Source organism: Lutra lutra, chromosome 7 (assembly GCF_902655055.1).
Source record: "Lutra lutra chromosome 7, mLutLut1.2, whole genome shotgun sequence".
NCBI lineage: Eukaryota > Metazoa > Chordata > Mammalia > Carnivora > Mustelidae > Lutra > Lutra lutra.
This window is the reverse complement of record NC_062284.1, coordinates 19,503,705-19,523,625: the sequence shown is the minus strand read 5'-3', so window position 1 is coordinate 19,523,625 and position 19,921 is coordinate 19,503,705. Positions and strand designations below refer to the sequence as shown.

General features: G+C 40.2%; 1 pseudogene; it reads right to left on the bottom strand.

Moving 5' to 3' along the window:
- LOC125104365 (cAMP-regulated phosphoprotein 19-like) overlaps window positions 1–2,086 on the bottom strand; it is a 28,975-nt pseudogene extending 26,889 nt beyond the window's left edge.
- Window positions 2,087–19,921: the final 17,835 nt, after the last annotated feature.

The window sequence follows — 19,921 nt, the reverse complement described above, 5'->3', positions numbered from 1 at the left end:
CTTCTTCTGGAATCCCAATTATTCTAATGTTGTTTCGTCTTATGGTGTCACTTATCTCTCGAATTCTCCCCTCGTGGTCCAGTAGCTGTTTGTCCCTCTTTTGCTCAGCTTCTTTATTCTCTGTCATTTGGTCTTCTATATCGCTAATTCTTTCTTCTGCCTCATTTATCCTAGCAGTGAGAGCCTCCATTTTTGATTGCACCTCATTAATAGCTTTTTGATTTCAACTTGGTTAGATTTTAGTTCTTTTATTTCTCCAGAAAGGGCTTTTATATCTCCCGAGAGGGTTGCTTTAATATCTTCCATGCCTTTTTCAAGCCCGGCTAGAACCTTGAGAATCGTCATTCTGAACTCTATATCTGACATATTACCAATGTCTGTATTGATTAGGTCCCTAGCCTTTGGTACTGCCTCTTGTTCTTTTTTTTGTTGTGTATTTTTCCGCCTTGTCATTTTGTCCAGATAAGAGTTTATGAAGGAGCAAGTAAAATACTAAAAGGGTGGCAACAACCCCAGGAAAATATGCTTTAGCCAAATCAGAAGAGATCCCAAATTGTGAGGGGCGAGAAAGGGGATAAAAATGGGTTCAAAAAGAAAAAAAAAAAAAGAAACTATTTAAAAAAAGAAAGCCGATAAAGAAAAAATATAAAAAGAGGAAAAAAAATATATATATATTAGATAAACTATTTTAAAAAACGTTAAAAAAAGAAAACGGTAAAAGTTAAAAAAAATTTAGCAGAAGAAGAGAAAAAGAAAAAAAATTGAAAATGAAAAAAAAATTAAATTAACTGCAAGGCTAAAAAATCATGGGGAGAAAGCCATGAGTTCCGTGCTTTGCTTTCTTCTCCTCTGGAATTCTGCCGCTCTCCTTGGTATTGAAACAGCACTCCTGGGTAGGTGAACTTGGTCCTGGCTGGGTTTCCCGTTGATCTTCTGGGGGAGGGGCCTGTTGTAGTGATTCTCAAGCGTCTTTGCCCCAGGCGGAGTTGCACCGCCCTTACCCGGGGCCGCGCTGAGTAGCTGAGTAATCCGCTCGGGTTTGCTGGGTTTGCTTTCGGGAGCTTTTGTTCCCTGAGCGCTTTCCGTAGAGTTCCGGAAGACGGGAATGAAGATGGCGGCCTCCCGGTCTCCAGCCTGAGGAGCCGATAGCCCGGGGCCCCACTCCTCAGTGCGCCCCCAGAGAACAGCGCCCAATGACTCCCGTCACCCTGGCCTCCGGCCGCGCTCCGAGCTGACCGAGCCTGCGACCGTTCCAAGGCAACCCCGAGCTGAGAGTCACTCCTCGGCTCTGTCTCTGCAGCCGGCTTCCCCGTTCTAATACCGGTAAGCTCTGTGACACTCAGACACCCCTGATCCTTCTGCGACCCTGCGGGACCTGAGGCCGCGCTGTCCTCGCCTGGGCTTCACCCCAGTTAAGCCTCTGGAGCGATGTCCCTCAGCGGAACAGACTTTTAAAAGTCCTGATTTTGCTCCGTTGCTCCGCTGCTCGCCGGGAGCCGGCCCCTCCCCCCGCGGTCTATCTTCCCGTCGCTTTGGATTCACTTCTCCGCCAGTCCTACCTTGCAGAAAGTGGTTGATTTTCTGTTTCTAGAATTGCTGTTCTTCTTCTCTTCAATCTCCCGTTGGATTTGTAGGTGTTTGCAATCTTTAGATAAGCTATTTAGCTGATCTCCCGCTACCCGAAGTAGTCTCAGCCTGCTACTTCTCCGCCATCTTGACTCCTCCCTTCTTGTTTAGCTCTTTTAATCACTAGCTGGCTTGCTAGCAACAGGGATAGTTTCTGTTGAGGAAGGTCCTGTGGAGTGGGACTATAGTCACCAGTGACCTCTGTCTTGTCCAGAACTACAGTAGGAAGTTGCTTGTTCATTTTTGCTTTAGCCATGTTGTAATTCCCAGAATCAAAATAGTTTTGCCTGTTCTGCAATTGTCACCTTAAGAAATTTGAACCTCCAGGCTTTTGTGTCAGATGGGGATTTGGGGATTTTCCTTTTACTTTTGCTTCTTCAGCTTTTTCTAGACTAGCCACTTTATCTTCTATTTCCTTCTGCTCCTCCACAGAGGCTGCCTCGGTGACTTCTGCGGACATACTGCTCCCTCTTACCCCACTTCTCCGTCTCTGCCAACATGGATGGATCTTGAGGGCTTTATGCTAAATAGGTTAGGCAGATAAAGATGAATACTGTATGATCTCACTTGTAGGTGGAATCTAAAGCAAAGCAGACCAAAAACAAAAACCTAAAAGCAAACTACAAGATGCAGAGATTGGGGGTTTCCCGAGGTGAGTGGTATGGGGTGAGTGAAATGGGTGAAGGTGGTCAAAAGGTACAAACTTCCTCTTATAAAATAAGTCATGGAGGTGTAATGTACAGCATGGAGACTGTAGTTAGTAATACTATATTTTATACTTGAATATTGTTAGTGGAATAGATCTTAAAATTTCTCATCACAAAATATTTGTACCTCTGTGTGGTAATGGATGTTAACTAGATTTATTGTGGTGATCATTTTGCAACATATACAAATATTGATTATTATATTACACCTGGGATGAATGTAATGTTACATGTCAATTGTATCTCAATTAGAATAAATCCCAATTCTTAATTCCTGGTATATAGAAAAGCAATTGACTCAAAAGTCATATATTAAATTTATGTCCTGCAAGCTTCTTACACTCACTAGTTTGTTCGGGGAATTTAGTTTGTTGTTAATTAATTGAGACATTTCTACATAAATAATCATGTCATCTGTAAACAAAGACAGTTTTATTTCTTCCTTTCCAATCTGTATACTTTCTATTTTTCTTTCTCATCTTAATGTATCAGTGAGGGCTTCCAATATGATGTTGAATAGGAGTGGAAAGAGGGGACATTCATGGTTTTTTTTTCCCTGTCTTAGGGGAAAAGCTTCTATTTTCTCACCACTGAGTATTGCATAGAATTTTTGTAGATATCCTTTATCAGTTTGAGGAAGTTCCCTTTATTCCTAGTTTGCTGAGAATTTTTAGCTTGAATGGATGTTGGATTCTGTCAGATGTTTCTTCTGCATCTATTGATATGATCATGGTTTTTTTTTTTTCTTCTTTAGCCTGTAGATGTGATAGATTACATTAATTGATTTACATTGATTAATTAATTGATTACATTAATTGGTACAGAACCAGTATTCCATTCTGGAATAAATGCCAGTTGGTCATGGTGTATAATTCTTTCTATACATTGTTGAATTTGACTGGCTAATTTTTTTAGTATTTTTGCATGTATGTTCATGAGGGATATTGATCTGTAATTTTATATTCTTATAATGTCTTTGTCTCGTTTTGGTATAGTGTTGTGCTGGTTTCATAGAATGAGTTAGGAAGTGTTCTCTTTGCTTTGATTTTCTGGAATAGATTACATAGAGTATTGATATCACTTCTTACTTAAATGATCAATAGAATTCACCCATGACACCATCTGAGTTGGATGCTTTCTGTTTTGAAGGTTATTAATTATGAATTCAACTTCTTTAATAGATGTAGAACTATTCAGGTATCTATTTCTATCGAGTTTTGGAGATTTTGTCTTTCAAGGAGTTGGCCCATTTCATTTACGTTGTCAATTATGTGAACATATTTGCCTGTTCTATGTATTTCAATGTTATGGATTCAATTTTTATGTTCCCTCAAGATTTATAGGATAAATTTTACCTCCTAGTGTGATGGTATTAGGAGGGAGCAACCCTGGGAGGTGAGCAGGATTAGATGAGGTCATATAAGTGGAGCCCACATGAATGAGATTAGTGCCCTCAGAAGAGTCATGAGAGAGCCTACTTAATTTTTTCTCCTCTCTACTACATGAAGTTACAATGAGAAGTCAGAAGTCTGCAACCTGGAAGATGGCTCTTACCAGAAACCAGCCATACTTGCACCCTGATCTCAGACTTTCCAGCCTCCAAAATTGTGAAAAATACATTTCCCTTGTTTATAAGCCACTTAGTTGATGGTATTTTTTTATAGCAGCCAGACCTAACTAAGACACTTAATGTAAGTGGAATCATACAATATTTGTCTTCTTCTATCTGGCTTATTTCCCTTAGGAAGTTTTCCATGTTGTGCCATGTATCAGAATTTCATTCCTTTTAAAAGCTGAATAATATTCCATTGTATGTATTTATCACATTAAAAAATGCATTTGTCTGTTGATCAATGTTTGGGTTGTTTCTATCTTTTGGCTATTGTGAATAACGCTACGAGTATGGTATACAAATATCTGTTTGAGTCCTTACTTTCAATTCTTTTAGGTATATACCTAGAAGTGGAATTGCTGGATCCAATGGTAATTGTAAATTTAATTTTTTGAGGAATGCCATACTGTTTTGCACAGTGGCAGCACCATTGAACATTCCTACTAAAAGATGTACAATGGCTCTAATTTCTCTTCACCTTTTCCTGCTTTTTTGTTTTGTTTTGTTTTAAGATTTTATTTATTTATTTGTCAGAGAGAGAGAGATCACAAGCAGAAGGAATGGCAGGCAGAGGGAAAAGCAGGCTCCTCAAAAGGCAAAGAGCCAGATGTGGGACTCCATTCCAGGACCCTGGAATCATGACCTGTACTGAAGGCAGACGTTTCAGTGACAGAATCACTCAGGTGTCCTATTTTTTTTTAAAGATTTTATTTATTTATTTGAGAGAGAGACAGTGAGAGAGAGCATGAGCGAGGAGAAGGTCAGAGGGAGAAGCAGACTCCCCATGGAGCTGGGAGCCCGATGCGGGACTCGATCCCGGGACTCCCGGGACTTGAGCCGAAGGCAGTCGTCCAACCAACTGAGCCACCCAGGCATCCCCTATTTTTTGTTTTTTAAATAATAACCATTTTAATGGGGGTGAAATGATATCTTATAGTGGTTTTGATTTACATTCCTTTAGTGATTAGTGATTTGAGCATTTTTCATGTGCTTATTGGCCATTTGTATATCTTTTTTGAGAAATGTCTGTTCAAATCCTTTGCTCACTTTTAAATTGGATTGTTAACTTGTTGTTGAATTTTAGGAGCTCTCCATATATTCTGGGTATTATTCTCTTATCAGATAAGTGATGTGCAAATATTTTCTCCATTCAGTGTCATCTTTCCAGTCTCCTAATAGCATCATTTGATGCATAAAATTTTATATTTTGGTGTAGTCTAATTTCTTCATATTTCCTTTGTTGCTTATGCTTTTGGTGCCATATTCAAGAAATCTTAGGCAAATCCAATTTCATGAAGACTTTCTCCTTGTTTTCTTCTAAGAGTTTTATACTTTTAGGTCTTTGATCCTTTTAAGTTGATTTTTGTGTATGGTGTAAGGTAAGGGTTCAACTTCATTGTTTTGCATGAGAATTAACAGTTTTTCAGCATCATTTGTTGATCCATCCCTTTTTCTTTTAATCCATTTGTGTTTTTATATTTAAGGTGGTTTTCTTACAGACAACATATAGCTGAGTTTTCTTTTTACCTACTGTAATACTATGTCTTTTAATTGCTCTATGTAGATCTTTCACATATAAGTGATTATTGACATAGTTGGATTAATATGTATCATACTTATAACTGCTTTCTATTCATTACCCTTATTCTTTGTTTCTTATTTTTCCGGTTTTTTTTTTTGTTTGCGTGTCTGTGTGTTTTGTATTTCACACATTTTTTGTCTTTTCTGGCTTAATAAAAAAATTTATATAATTCCATTTTCTCTCCTTCCTTAGCATATCAATTATACTTCTTTAAAAACATTTTTCAGGGGCGCCTGGGTGGCTCAGTGGGTTAAGCCACTGCCTTCGGCTCAGGTCATGATCCCAGGTCCTGGGTTCAAGCCCCACATCGGGCTTTCTGCTCAGCAGGGAGCCTGCTTCCTCCTCTCTCTCTGCCTGCCTCTCTGCCTACTTGTGCTTTCTCTCTGTCAAATAAATAAATAAAAAATCTTTAAAAAAAAAACAAACATTTTTCAATGGTTATCCTAGAATTCACCATACACATTTATAATTAACCTAAGTCCACTTTCAATTAGTACTGTACTACTTCATGGATAGTACAGGTACCTTATAGCAGTCTTTCCAACTCCTCCTTCCCATTTATTACAACATTGTTGTCATTCATTTCACTTATCCATAAGCTCTAATCATCTATTATGATGTATATTATTATACAATTATTATATTATTAAGTATCTTTTTATATTTAATCTAATCTAACATATTATTGATTGTATTATTATGTAATTATTATATAATCTATGTTATTATTTTGAACACACTTTTTTTAATCTCTCAAGTCAAACAAGAATAAGAAAAAGAAAAGATTTTCTTTTAGTCTCATTTATTCTTTCTCTAATGCTTTTCCTTTCTTTGGGTAGATTCAAGTTTCTGGACCATATTATTTCCTTATTTCTGAAGATCTTTTTAAAGACATTTCTTGCAAGTCATGTCTCCTGTCAACAAAATTCCCCCACCTTTTATTTTATTTATTTATTTTTTGGTCTGAGAAGGCCTTTATTTCTACTTCATTGCTGAAGGATAATGGCACTTGACACAAAATTCTACATTTTTTTTCTTTCTCTTCTTTAATATTTTCTTCCTTTCTCTTCTCATTACATGGTTCTGAGGGGAAGTTTGATGTAATTCTTATCTTTGCTCCTTTATAAGGAAAGTGTTTTTTTCTTCTTCATCTCTGATAATTTTCGTTGTTCTGAAGTTTACTGATATTAATATAGCCACTCTTGGAAAAGGTTATTCCAATGCCATTTAAGCTGTTCTAAAGAACAGAGGAGGAAAGGAATCTTTCTAATTTATTTGCCCATGCTAATGTATTGACATCTAAAACCTGACTTAGTTGGCTCTCATACACATATGCACACTCACAACACCCCTCTTTTGAAATCTCACTTGTGGATTTAGTTAAAAATGTCTAACATTGGAGCACTTGACCAGCTCAGTTGCAAAGCCATGTGAACTCTCGATCTCAGAGTCATGAGTTTGAACCCCACTTTGAAGGCAGAGACTACTAAAAATAAATAAATAAACTTTAACAAAATCCAACATATACTTGAAGAAAATGTGTTACAAGAGACACACAGTTTGGCTAAGCAAACCTTAATTTATGAATGAAAGAATCTGGGGTGCCTGGGTGGCTGAGTCAATTAGGCCTCTGACTTCAGCTCAGGTCATGTTTCAGGGTCCTGGGACTGAGCCCTGCATTGCCTTGAGCCCCCTGTTGAGTTCCCTGTCTCTGCACTCAGTGGGGGGTCTGTTTATCCCTCTCCCTCTACCCCTGACCCTGCTCATGCTCTCTTCGTCTCTCTCTGTCTGAAATAAATAAATAAAATCCCTTTTTTAAAAAAGAATCCTTTGACTTAGAAACTCCATTCATTGATAATTAATAATGAAAGCTTATGATCATCTTAATCAATTCTATGAAGCCATTTGAAATAAATTCAATTTGTATTACTGTAAAGACTTTCAAACCCTAGTGCAGCAGAATGATTTATTATTTTAATAGATAGTACTAGGGTGTGTTTAATGATGGAATGGTCTCACTGTTTTTGACAATACTTTGATTGGAAGGCAAAGCCCTGAGGGAGTGGTTTGTTCTGGAATGACCAATAAGGAAATAGTGATAATACTTGGCATAAAAGCGAAACAGAAGTTCAGGGAAGGGGATAAAAGATGGGAGGGAAACCAAATAGGATTGTGTGGTTGAGCAAACTGGGTAGAAGCCTAAGACTCTTGGAGAAATTTGTCAGTGATTAATTTCCAGTGGGTGACTTGACCAAAGGACTTTATGAACAGACATGGCTACTGTTCAGTATACAGTTGGTGCTGCAGCAAGAAGCGTCACGTCTCACTCAGACCCTATACAAAGGTCTTCCTTGTGTGAAGCACAAAGGAAAGGGTAAGTTGAGTTCTCATCTGCTGATGAAGCGGAGAGCAGAACATGGCACCGGTTAGAGGGTACAAGGGATTACAAGAGTTCCACCAGAGCAGAGAATCAGGGCCGGCCCCCATGGAGCCCACAAAAATTTTGGAAAGGGTGTTGGGCTTCCTTTCAAGTGTGCAATGGGGATTCAAGTCAATTTTCTGATAAATATCCAAAGACAGAATTACCTCAACTGAACTCTGCCTTATGTGAAGAATACACATGATCTCTTTGTGATTCCTACAATGTTAAGATACACAAACATCTGCAAATCTAGTATACAAATTTCAATCATTTAAAAAGAAAGCTCTAAAAATTAGGTTTTACCATGAGAATCTGCAAGAAGGAAATAGAGGTAAAATTTTTTAAAATAATCTTTTATACAGAAGAACTTCCTAAGGATGACTTCAGATCAAGAAGCCAAGTAGGAAAAGTCTGATAAATCTGAGAACATAAAAATTAAGTTCCTTTGCACAGAAAGGAAAGTACAATAAAACTATAAAAGATAGGGGCGCCTGGGTGGCTCAGTGGGTTAAGCCGCTGCCTCAGCTCAGGTCATGATCTCAGGGTCCTGGGATCGAGTCCCGCATCGGGCTTTCTGTTCAGCGGGGAGCCTGCTTCCTCCTCTCTCTCTGCCTACTTGTGATTTCTCTCTGTCAAATAAATAAATAAAATCTTAAAAAAAAACTATAAAGATAAACTTGACAAAATATTTATGATATATGTTAAGTAATGGGTAAGTGTTCCTAGTTTAAAAAAACTGTATAAGCCTAAAGAAAAGAATAAACAATCCAATAGAAAAAATAGGTAAGTATCTCATAGAAAAAGAAACACAAAGAGCAAATACAAACACATGTAAAGATGCATAACTTCATTCTTAGGAGATGAAAAATAGAAATAATAATGGTTGACTACAGGATTTTAAAAATTCATTATACCCAGTGTTGTTGAGGATGCAGGGAAACAGTGACTCTCAAGTATATTCGCTGGAAAAATATATCAGGATAGTCTTGTTTGGCGGCCATTTGGCAATATCTCCTGGCAATTATGGGCCTGCAGGAACACAGAGGGATATGATGGTTTGAATGTATGCAGACAGGACAGGGTACGGCTAGGCACTCAGGCTCTGGAACCAGACTGCCAGGGATCAGAGGATACCTCAGCAACTTCCCAGCTGTGTGACTGTGGCAAGTTGCTTTATCTACATGGGCCTCATCTGTAGGGCGGAGATAATAGTTTAGTTCTCTCATAGAGTTGTTGTGAAGAGTAGAATATTTACACACATTAGAAGAATGCTTAGCACATAGGTATTGATCATTGCAACATTAATCGAAAGAAAACACCTAATTGCTCCTCATAGCATGCTGCTGAAGTTAAGTCCATGGGCTACCATGTTCCATTCAAGTGAATGGAACAAACCTCCCTTTGACCAGGTGATCAATGTCCCCCACCTTGTTAAATTCTGGGGCATTGCTTATTCTAGGATATCATAACTTCCCACATCGCTTTCTTTATTTGTATCAGAATTCTAGTAAGTTGGGAGTAAGACAAGTGGCAATTCCGAAGACAAGTATTTTAAGAAGTGGTGGACATTGAGGGTTTGATTCTTAGGCTCTTTCTTGTACTTTTTGCCTTAGAGAAGAGTTTCTCAAAAATGGCACCATTGACTTTTTTTTTTTTTTAAAGTAGGCTTCACGCCAAGTGTGGAGCCCAGTGCAGAGCTTGAACTCATGACTCTGTGATCAAGAACCAGAGTTGAGATCAAGAATTGGATGCTTAACTGGCTGAGCCACCCAGGCATCCTGACATTTTTGGAGGGATAATTCTTTGTTGGCGGCTGTCCTGTGCATTTAAAAATGTTTAACAGGGGGTGCCTGGGTAGCTCAGTGGGTTAAAGCCTCTGCCTTTGGCTCAGGTCATGATCCCAGGGTCCAGGATCGAGCCCCACATCGGGCTCTCTGCTCAGCAGAGAGCCTGCTTCCTCCTCTCTCTCTGCCTGCCTCTCTGCCTACTTGTGATCGTTGTCTGTCAAATACATAAATAAAAAAGATCTTTAAAAAAAATGTTTAACAGTATCCTTGTCCTCAACCCACTAAATATGCGTAGGATTGTCTCCAGATATTGTCAAAGATCCCTTGGGGGGGTAGGTGTGAAATCACTGTGGGTTGCTTCAGAGGCTGGGAATGGTAGCAGGGGCATGTCACCCCTCTGCATAATCAAGAAAATTATTCTCTCCAGCAGAGGGGGAGGTTATAGTTCGGATTTGAAGCAGTTAGGAAAAGATCTCCCTCCCTAAATATGAACTCAGACACTGCTTTTGGAAATTAATGTCAGAGTGTGTGTGTGTGTGTGTGTGTGTGTGTGATTATTTGACCCAACAGTTATCCACTGGGCATAGCTTCTACTTAATCTGTAGCCAAGTCCTTGAAAGAGTCCGGATTTGAAGTGTCAATGTCCATCACACTTTCATGCTTTGAAAGCCCACTTTTATTTTTAATTTTTTAATTCATTAATTTTTTGAATCAGCAGTATATCATATGGTTCAAAATTTAAAAGGTATAATGAGTGTAGAGTGAAGTTTTTTCCCCATCTCTGTCTCTAGACACCTGAGGTCCTTCCCATGAGGTAGTCACATGAACAGTTTTCTTATTTATTCTTCTAAATATATTTATGTGTATACAAATATATATACATATTTTTTTCTCTGTTTTTTTTTTTTTAACCAAGATGATCGCTTACTTGATATACTGTTCCGCAGCTTCATCCAGTCTCTCCTATGCATGTACGGCATATAGTCACCATTCCCTCCTTCCTGACAGAGCTCTGTTTTGGGGCAGTTCTCCCTATACCTCCACCCACGGAACCCCCATGTGCCTTAAGAGGAGTGGATTCCAACCCCAGACTTGGGAGATGGCTGGTCAGAGGGGACCCTCTCCTCCTTGCCCTAGATCAGTTCACAAATGGGCATAAGATCCAATTCAGGGCTAGTAAACAGGCTGAGAAATTTGTTAGGCAGTCCAGGAAAAATCTTTTTCTTTTGAGAGAGCTACAGAAGGGAATCTTTCTCACTTCCTCCATACCTCAAAGCGAAGATGAAGCAGACATTTTAGGGCATGGCCACTGGAGGAACTGGAGTGCCTGGATTAAGCCAGTCCTGAACCTTGATCTACTGCTGTCCATCCAGGCATAGAATGGAGGGGTGATGTCACTTTAGCAGTCTAGGGTGGGGTCAAGGGGCAGCGATGTGGGAGTTATAATTTTAAACATGAAGCCTTTCAGGTCCAAGTCTGGTGTGCTGGTGGGCTTTTGGTTTACAGCAGAGAATCCTCTCTCCGATGTGCAGTATGTTTCAGTAAAGAAACATTCAGATCTCATTTGAGAGTAAGCATGCAAGGCAAGGCCTATCTCCCACTGCACAAATGAGGAAAGGAAAACACAGTGGGCAAAATGCTTGCTCAAGGCCACACGATTTATAAGAGGCAGATCTGGATCTGACCCAACTTTGTTTCCATATCAAGGTTACTCTCCCTGATTTTCCTCCAAACTCCAGGGTGCTCTGGCTCACAGTATCTGTGCTCACAAACACATAATAGGGCCCACACTACCCTGGAGCAGCAGGACCAGGAAGCTTGGGAAGGTCAGGGAAGAGGCAGGAAGAGCCCTGATGGGATACAGCTGCAGTCACTGAGACTGCTGTCACCATGACAATATGACCTCTGACCCCCACCCCATTCCCTGTGTCATGACACTCAAGATTTGGTGTCCTGGAAATCAATGTGGCAGCCTTCTGGCTACAGTGGGACAGAAGAGAAGGATCTGGTGCCCCCTGATGGAAGACTCCCATGGACATTGGGGTGCTGTGCTGGAGGAACCCCAACAAAAACTGTTCCCATTAACTCTGAGGCTCCTGCCGCCTCCCAAACTCTAGTGGCAAATAAAATGAGTACCCTTCAGGGACCTCCTTTTGTTAGCAAATTTTCTTTTCCCTTTTTCTTATAAAAGATTCAATTCTTATAAAGAATTTCTCCTAAAGAATTCAATCCCAAGGTTGAGGGTATCGTTGATGTTGGGGTCAGAGAGCTGACCTCAATCAAAAGTGGGGGGAAAAAAACCATGTGTGACCAATAACTTCCCTGGTCTCAAATGTAGTCACAGAACTTCAGCTGGCTCTATAAATGTGACATGTGGGCACGTGCTAGGCATTGCACACCACCCTTTTGTTCCTGCACGAAGCTAAGCATGCCACAATGGTGTGGCTGCATTTTGTTTTTAATCCTAGGTTCATTTTTAGATCCTAAAACCAAAATGGAATTTGGGAAGTGTGAATTTACTTGAACCAAACTGAAAAAAGGTTTTCTCAGCCTCTGTAAAATGAAGCTGTCGAATTCACAAGAGTTTTAATTATAACACACTAAATAAACACAATAAGCTGCGCTTTGCTCTGAGGTTGAAATCTCTATTTTATCTCCGAGCAAATAAGAGACCAGAAGGGAAAGTTACTACATTATGAGTGGATGATTGAACTTAAGCATCAACAAATTCTTTGACATTATTCTGTACTGTCTGCTAAGGAATATCACTTACTAGGAGCCATTACTATAAACAAACTGAACACAATTTTAGGATTTTTGAGAAAAACATTTTCTTCCAAGAGGCAAAGGGAACTTGAGTGCATTAGACACTGCTCTGCATTTTTGTGGTCTATGAGTTCTGACACCTGTTACAATGTGGATGAAGCTTATGGTTCACGGAGGATATTGTGTTCAGTGAAATAAGTCAGTCATTATAAAGCACATACTGTATGATTCCATTTAGATGAGTTTCCTAGAGTAGTCAAATGCATAGACACAGAAAGTAGCATGGTGGTCCCAGGGGCTGGGAGAAGAGAGGAATGGGGAGTTAGTGTTTAATGGGTGCAGAGATTTGGTTTTGCAAGGTGAAGAAGTTCTGGATGTGGATGGGGGTGATGGCTGTACATCATGAGTGTATTTAGCCCCACCCAACTGTATACCTGAAAATGGTTAAGATGGTGAATTCTATATTATAGGTATTTTACCACAATAAAAACAAAACAAAAACCCATGTTATTCTGAAATAACTTTAAACATAATTCTCATTTTGTATTTCCATAGAGCCCTGGAGAGAGGGACAAGACTCTCCCTTTCTCACCTCCCACAGTCTCCGGGGCCTAGACCTCAGGCCATGAAGATGAGGATCACTCTCGTAACTGTTACACCACGGCTTGGAGGAAATTGGGGATCCAGGAACCGAACCCTCTGAGAGTTGGTGGCTGGGTCCTTGGTGGGCTGCAGGGCAAGGCCAGGCCTAGGGGAATACTGTCCCGTGTGCCTCCCCTTGGCCTCACTTTCTTGCTCTTCTAGAAGAGCCTATTAGAACTAATTTGTTCCCAGGCGGGCCTGGGATGATGACTCTGGGCTGAATTCTTCCCCTGTATTTGGGGGTCACATCAGGAACCTGCTCTTCCATACCAGCATAAGAGAGGGATTTTCATCCTTCCAAGAGAAGAGAACAGACATGGATGTTTCTACTTTCTCCATTTCTGAAGCAACCCATACCACAGATGGGAAAACTGAGGTCTGTGGAAGTGAAGAGGCTGAAGTCCACACTTCACTGACTGGCTGAAGCCAATTTGAACCCAGCTTTGTCTGACTCAAAACTTTAACTTACACTAAGATCATTTTTTTAAAAAGATTTATTGATTCATTTGAAAGAGAGAGTGAGGCAGGGGGTTGACTGGGGGGGAAGGGTGGAGGGGGAGGGAAAGAGAAACTCAAGCAGACTCTCTTCTGAATGTAGAGTCTGATGTGGGACTCGAACCCAGGACCCCAATATCATGACCTGAGCAGAAACCAAGAGTCAGTTGCTCAACCGACTGAGCCACCCAGGTGCCTGTAAGATCATTTCTAAATCAAAAGTTTGATCCTTACAGTTACAAAAAAAATGAACAAGTCATCCAACCAATTTGATTAGGAAGTTCAGGCAAATGACTGTCTGAGAAGTTTTATACAGAGGCCCTGTCAGTTTGAAAACTTAAACCAATTTTACCGCAAACAGTTATTAAATCACGTTGTGAAAATTTCGGAACCAAATGGGGACATTTCTTTATGATACATTTTTTTTTTTTTACCACACAGATGCACAGCTTTAATTCTGAAATCCCCAGTATATTTGTCTTATCCTTTCCCCCGAAACGTGTGACGCATTTTTAATGAAAGGAAAACATGAACCATTATTATTCATCATAAATATAAACCAGAGCGATTTCGCAGCCAATCAAACCAGAGTTTAGAATTGGATGCCCCAGCACTTCTCACCACACTCGGGTCAAAGCACCCCCTTCTGCAGGCTTCCCCGCACCCCTGAGGACCCAGGACCGCCAGGGGGCGCTGCCTGCGTGTTCAGCCGGGGGCACCTGCTGTGGCAAACATGGGGCTTGCTGCCATAACCGCTTGATTTACTCTAAAGATTCATCAATTCAACAAAAATACGTTTAAGCCGCAATGCTTGGCTTGGAACTTTGAAGATCAGTGGTATCTATTGTTAGGACAGTCGTGGGACTTTCCGACTTCTTTTTATTTACTTTTTTTTTTTTTTTTTTTTTTTTTTTTTTTTTTTTTTTTGGTGGTACTGATGCCTCAGGGCTTTCTGCACATCACAGCTTACTCTGCGGTGCTAAACTTCTCCGCAGACTCTCGGCTGTTCTTGCCTCTCCGCTCACACCCTTTTGGACCTGAGCTTGTCTGTCCTGTTCATACCCTGAATTTGGAGCCTGCGATCTCTCCTCTCATCGCTTAGAGAGCTTCGCATGCCTTTTCCGGTTGAGAGCTGTATGGTGGAACCGTGTTAAGTTGTCATTTTTGTCCTGGAAAAAGGACAATTTCATATCCTTCATTTTAGTGCCTCTGGCGTGTAAATCTATCTACCTGCTTTTGTGACCTAAGACAGGGGACAAATAGTTCCTCCCTCAAAGTGTTTTTCTGAGCAAAACGGTATTAGTTTTACCCATATTTCCTCATCAGTGACATGTATGGCACAGTCGCAAGGCTTCAATGCCAGTTTCCTGGCATGGAGGACTAAAACCCTTCCCTGCCTTCCCACGGGAAACCCCTTGTCCTCTTTGTGGCTAGTTGCTTTCCTCTGGGCCACTGAGACATCTATCTCTGAGGGTATGAAGACAAGAATATCCAAATATTGTTCCTGTTCAGTTTAAGCAGTAAATTATACTTTCTTCCATTTTCTTTTTGCCTGAAACTTATATAATGTTAAAATTTCTTCTTAATTATGTAAACAACAAAAGAATGTAACATGTGAGTTCTCTGTTTTGGGGGGGTGTTCGGTTGTATCAGTTCTTTATATAGTTGGAGACTAATCCTTTATCAGATATGTCACCTTCTCCCATTCCACAGGTTGCCTTTTAGTTTTGCTGTTTCCTTCACAGTGTGGAAGTTTTTTATTTTGATGTAGTCCCAGTAGTTTATTTTGCTTTTGTTTCTCTGCCTCAGGAGGACCTATCTAGAAAAACATTGCTATTGGCAATGTTAGGGAAATTACTACTTGTGCTCTCTCTAAGGATTTTTAGGGTTTCAGGTCTTCCACTTAAGTCTTTAATGCATTTAAGTTTATTTTTGTGGGTGGTGATTGTACTACTGTAATGTAATTGTACTTTTGATATTATCCTCAAAATACGAAAATAGTAATTCAAAGGGATACATACACACCTGTGTTTCTTGCAGTGTTATTTACAATAGCCAAGCTATGGAAGTAGCCCAAGTGTCCATCAACAGATGAGTGGATAAAGAGGTGGTATGTATATATGTGTGTGTGTATATATTATATAATGAATAATACTCAGTCATAAAAAACTAATGAAATCTTGCCATTTCCAATGATATGGATGGAGCTAGAAAGTATATGCTAAGGCAAAATAAGTCAATCACAGAAAGACAAATACCATATGATTTCACTCATATGTGGAATCTACAAACCAAACAAACAGCCAAGTGGGGGAGCGAAACAGAGAGAATCCAAGAAACAGACTCTTAACTCTAGAGAACAAACTGATGGTGAGCAGAGGGGCGGTGAATGCGGGGGGGAATGAGTCAAATAGGTGAAGGGGATTCAGGAGTATACTTATCAAAAGAATGTGACATGTACCTTAAGTGTTTGTTTGGAGTTGGAAACATCACTGAGCCCTTTGTTTACTGTCTTAGATTCTCATTAAGCACTTGATAAATCTATTTATTTCTAAAAAAGGAACTTGAATAAACAAGTTTCCACAAAGCTGGGGCCCATGCACAAATGCAAAATTTCATCCCTGGCCAGTGTTGGCCCAACTTGGAGAAACTCAAAGACCTCTGTCAAATAAATAAATAAAATCTAAAAAAAAAAAAAAAAAAAGGGTCACCTGGCTGGCTCCGTTAGAAGAGTGTGTGACTCCTGATCACAACTCTTGCTGTGAGTTTGTGACCTTGAGCCCTACATTGGGTTTCGAAATTACTTAAATATATAAGACTTTAAAAAACAGATCTTGTTCAAATTATCTCCTCCCTGACATCTCTAAGACATTTTCTGTCACCTTTTTGTAAAGTTTTATGGTTTTACTTTTCATATTTAGGTATTGAATCCAAGAGCACTTTGCCTTTTCTGTACAGCGTGAGGTAGGGATCCAACTCAAAGCCATCCATTTATTGAGATGGTTTTCCCCATCATTGCTGCTAACACGTCAGTCTTTCTCCTTTGGTCTGGAGTCCCCTGCTCCCCTGTGCCTGTCCCAGGGCTGCGTGTGGTAGTTTGGGAGCTCACTCACAGGCTGCATTTATCTCTTTGTGTTTCTTCTGCCAGACCAGATTTCTTTTTGCTTAACTTTGTGGTATGACTTCAAAAACGGGGAGTGCCTTGCAACCCCCTGGTCCTTCTTCTGCCAAAGTGTCACACCTATTTGTGGACCTTGCACATCTAGACACATTTTAAAATCCATTTTTTGAGTTCCCCCCAAAAATACATGTAGAAAGTCAGCAGTCAGTCACTAACAGAATACTGTCTTTTAATTAAACAATAGTGTATGTGTGGGGCAAACTCTGTGATGTACTTCTGAACCCAAGAATGAAGCTCCAAGTATAACAGTGACTTAAAATCCATTCCCTGGAGTGTCAGTTAGTCTGGGGTATCTTTAAATGCTCATTTTCAAAGTGCTTTGCCTTTGGAGGCTACTAATGCATGCAGTGTGCTGCCATGGTAACGGTTACTTTTAGTTAGTACTTTTATAGATTAAAGTGTTACACCCTGGAGTCGCTTCATGTAAAGAAGAAATCTTAAGACAGTGTGATCTTCTTTTAATGTAGATATTTAATGACACAGAGTCAGACTTAGCCTACTGGAATGGAACATCTTCAGCCTTTATATTTAATATGGACATGCATTGTTACCAGAACAAGAACAGTCTCATTAACATTTCTGTTTTCTTTTTTCCCTTACAAAATGCAAGTTAACCTTTTCTATCCATTGGAATTTATCAGCATTGAATAAATAGTGGCAGAAATGTGTATGTCTGCCTGGGGTTTGTACATGTCACTATGTTTTCTACCCTGGGGCAAAATCCCCAGTTATTGTGGGGAGCCAAAAGACTCAGGGAGCATGGTGTCTCATAATCCAATAGGGAAGACATCATAGGGCACTCTGGGTAGAAAGAGCACATGGGCCTGGGTTTGGGTATTGGCTCTGACCTTTACTAACTGTGTAGCCTTGAGCTTTGGTTTCTTCAACCATAAAATGAGGATTATTATATTTACTTCGTTGAGCAATTGTGATAATTAAATGTATCTTTGGTTAGTGATAAAAATCTATGATTTTTAAGAGTGACCAGATAATGATTTCAAGTCAATATTCAAGACAGGAAGAGGGATGCAATATATGCAACACAATCATGCTGAAGAAAGTAGGAGTGAGCAGTCATGGTAGGTACAAGAATCAGAGGACAGACCCATGTCATCTTCTTCCAGGCACAGAGGGAGAAGGAGCACCAGGGCAAGACCTCAGGAAGGCCATAGGTCTGGGCAGAAGGGCCAACGGGCTGGTGGGGTTGGGAATCGGTCAATGCCATGGTGACAGGAGGCCCCAAGTGTGGGGTGAGAGCTCTGTACCTCACACAGAAAGTGACATGATGATAAGAAGTGTTTCAGAAAGAAGATATGGCAAAACTAAGTGGCACGTGGAGACAAGCATGAAGGCTGTCTGTGTCCTTGGCCTGAGAAGAGAAGGGCCTGAACTCAAGGACCAGAAGAGTGAGATGAAGGTACAGATCTCAAAGTCATGAAGAAGAGACCTCCTCTTGGGATGTGGGGATTAGCTATCCTGGGAACAGAAGGAGTAGAAGAAGCCAAAATGAATCTTGAAGGGTTTGATTTTTCTGATAAACAGTTTTTAAAGCATAGCAATGAGATGGGTCTGACTGGCTCAGTTGGAAGAGCATGTGACTCTTGATCCCGGGGTCCTGAGTTCAAGCCCCATGGTGGGTGTTGAGATTACTTACATAAATTTTAAAAACTTAAAAGAAGGTAGAGCAACAACCATGATAGTACCACTACGTGGTCTGAATATCTGACATTTGTCCTTTTAAAAAACACTTTTCAAAATGCATTTATGAACATTATTGCATTTGGCTCCCACAAGAGCTTCGAGATAGAACAGGCAGATGTTACATCCTTGTCTAAAATAGGATGAGACCATTTCTAGAAAAGTAACAACAGCAATCAAGGCAAAACAATTTTTAGGCCTTATTCTGTTTCAAAAAAAAAAACAAAACCAACATCTAAGTGGCTTCCTTCGCCTATGTGGTTCAACACCATGGCCAAGGTCAGTTTCATCAGTTCTCTAAGAATCAGGAGAGAACTGATGAAAAATACACATCGCCAGGAAGAGTTTTTAGAGTTCTCAAGGACAGACCTGATTGTCCAGATAGCAGACCAGTTTATTGTGCAGACGCATGTAATGAAATTAAGTGTACCAGTCCTGCACATGGTCAAAATGAGAAGCTTCCTAATCTAGGACTCCAGCTTGCCTTCGTGCTTGAGCTCTCAATGGCTCCAATTGTTGTGGGTTGTGGTTCTGGGTCTGGCCCCATTACTCACATTCACCAGGAATACAACTCAGCTCTTCATCTGAGTCCCTAAATGACTTCCATCCTATTACCCTACTGTGGTCCATGATATTTCTCTTCTTCCAGTCCCCTAGTGGTAGGCAGCTTCTCACAGGGCTCCCGATGATTCCCACTTCCCAGTATTAACACCTGTAGTTCCCTTCCCTGTGTACCTGAGCTGAACTTAGTGACTTGATTTTAATGAATAAAATATAGTGAAGGTGATGGGATGCCAGTTTTGTGATTAGGTTATATGAGATCAGTCCCCATCTTTTTTTGTATGCTGTGTCTTTCTGACTCTTTTTGCGTGTTTGCTCTGGTAAAGCAAGCTGAGGAAGTTCACATGGCAAGAAATTGAGGGGAGTCTCTGATCACCTGCCAGTGAGAAATCAAGACCCTCATTCTATCTCACAAGGAATCCTGCCAACAACCATGTGAGTGACCTTGGAAGTAGATCCTTCTCCCATTGAACCTTCAGATGAGGCCACAGACCTGCCTGACAGCTTGATCGAAGCCTTATAAGAAACCTTGAATGGATAACTCAATTAAACTGTGCTCAGATCCCTGAACCACACATACTGAGGAAATAAAAGTTTTTTTAGGCCACTAAGTTTTGGGGGTAACTTGTTATGCAGCAATAGACAACAAATACACCTATATTCCAATACTTGGAGTTATCTTTGATCCTATCGATTATAATAAGGCACGAGATGTTCTCCTGTTCTTTTTAAGACCCTTAAAATTTTGATACTTTAGAATTTGATGGAAAGGAATGTGCTTCTTAGGCAGGAAGAGATCTTTCAGGATATGGCATCTCCAAGCATTTTTTTTGTTGTTGTCG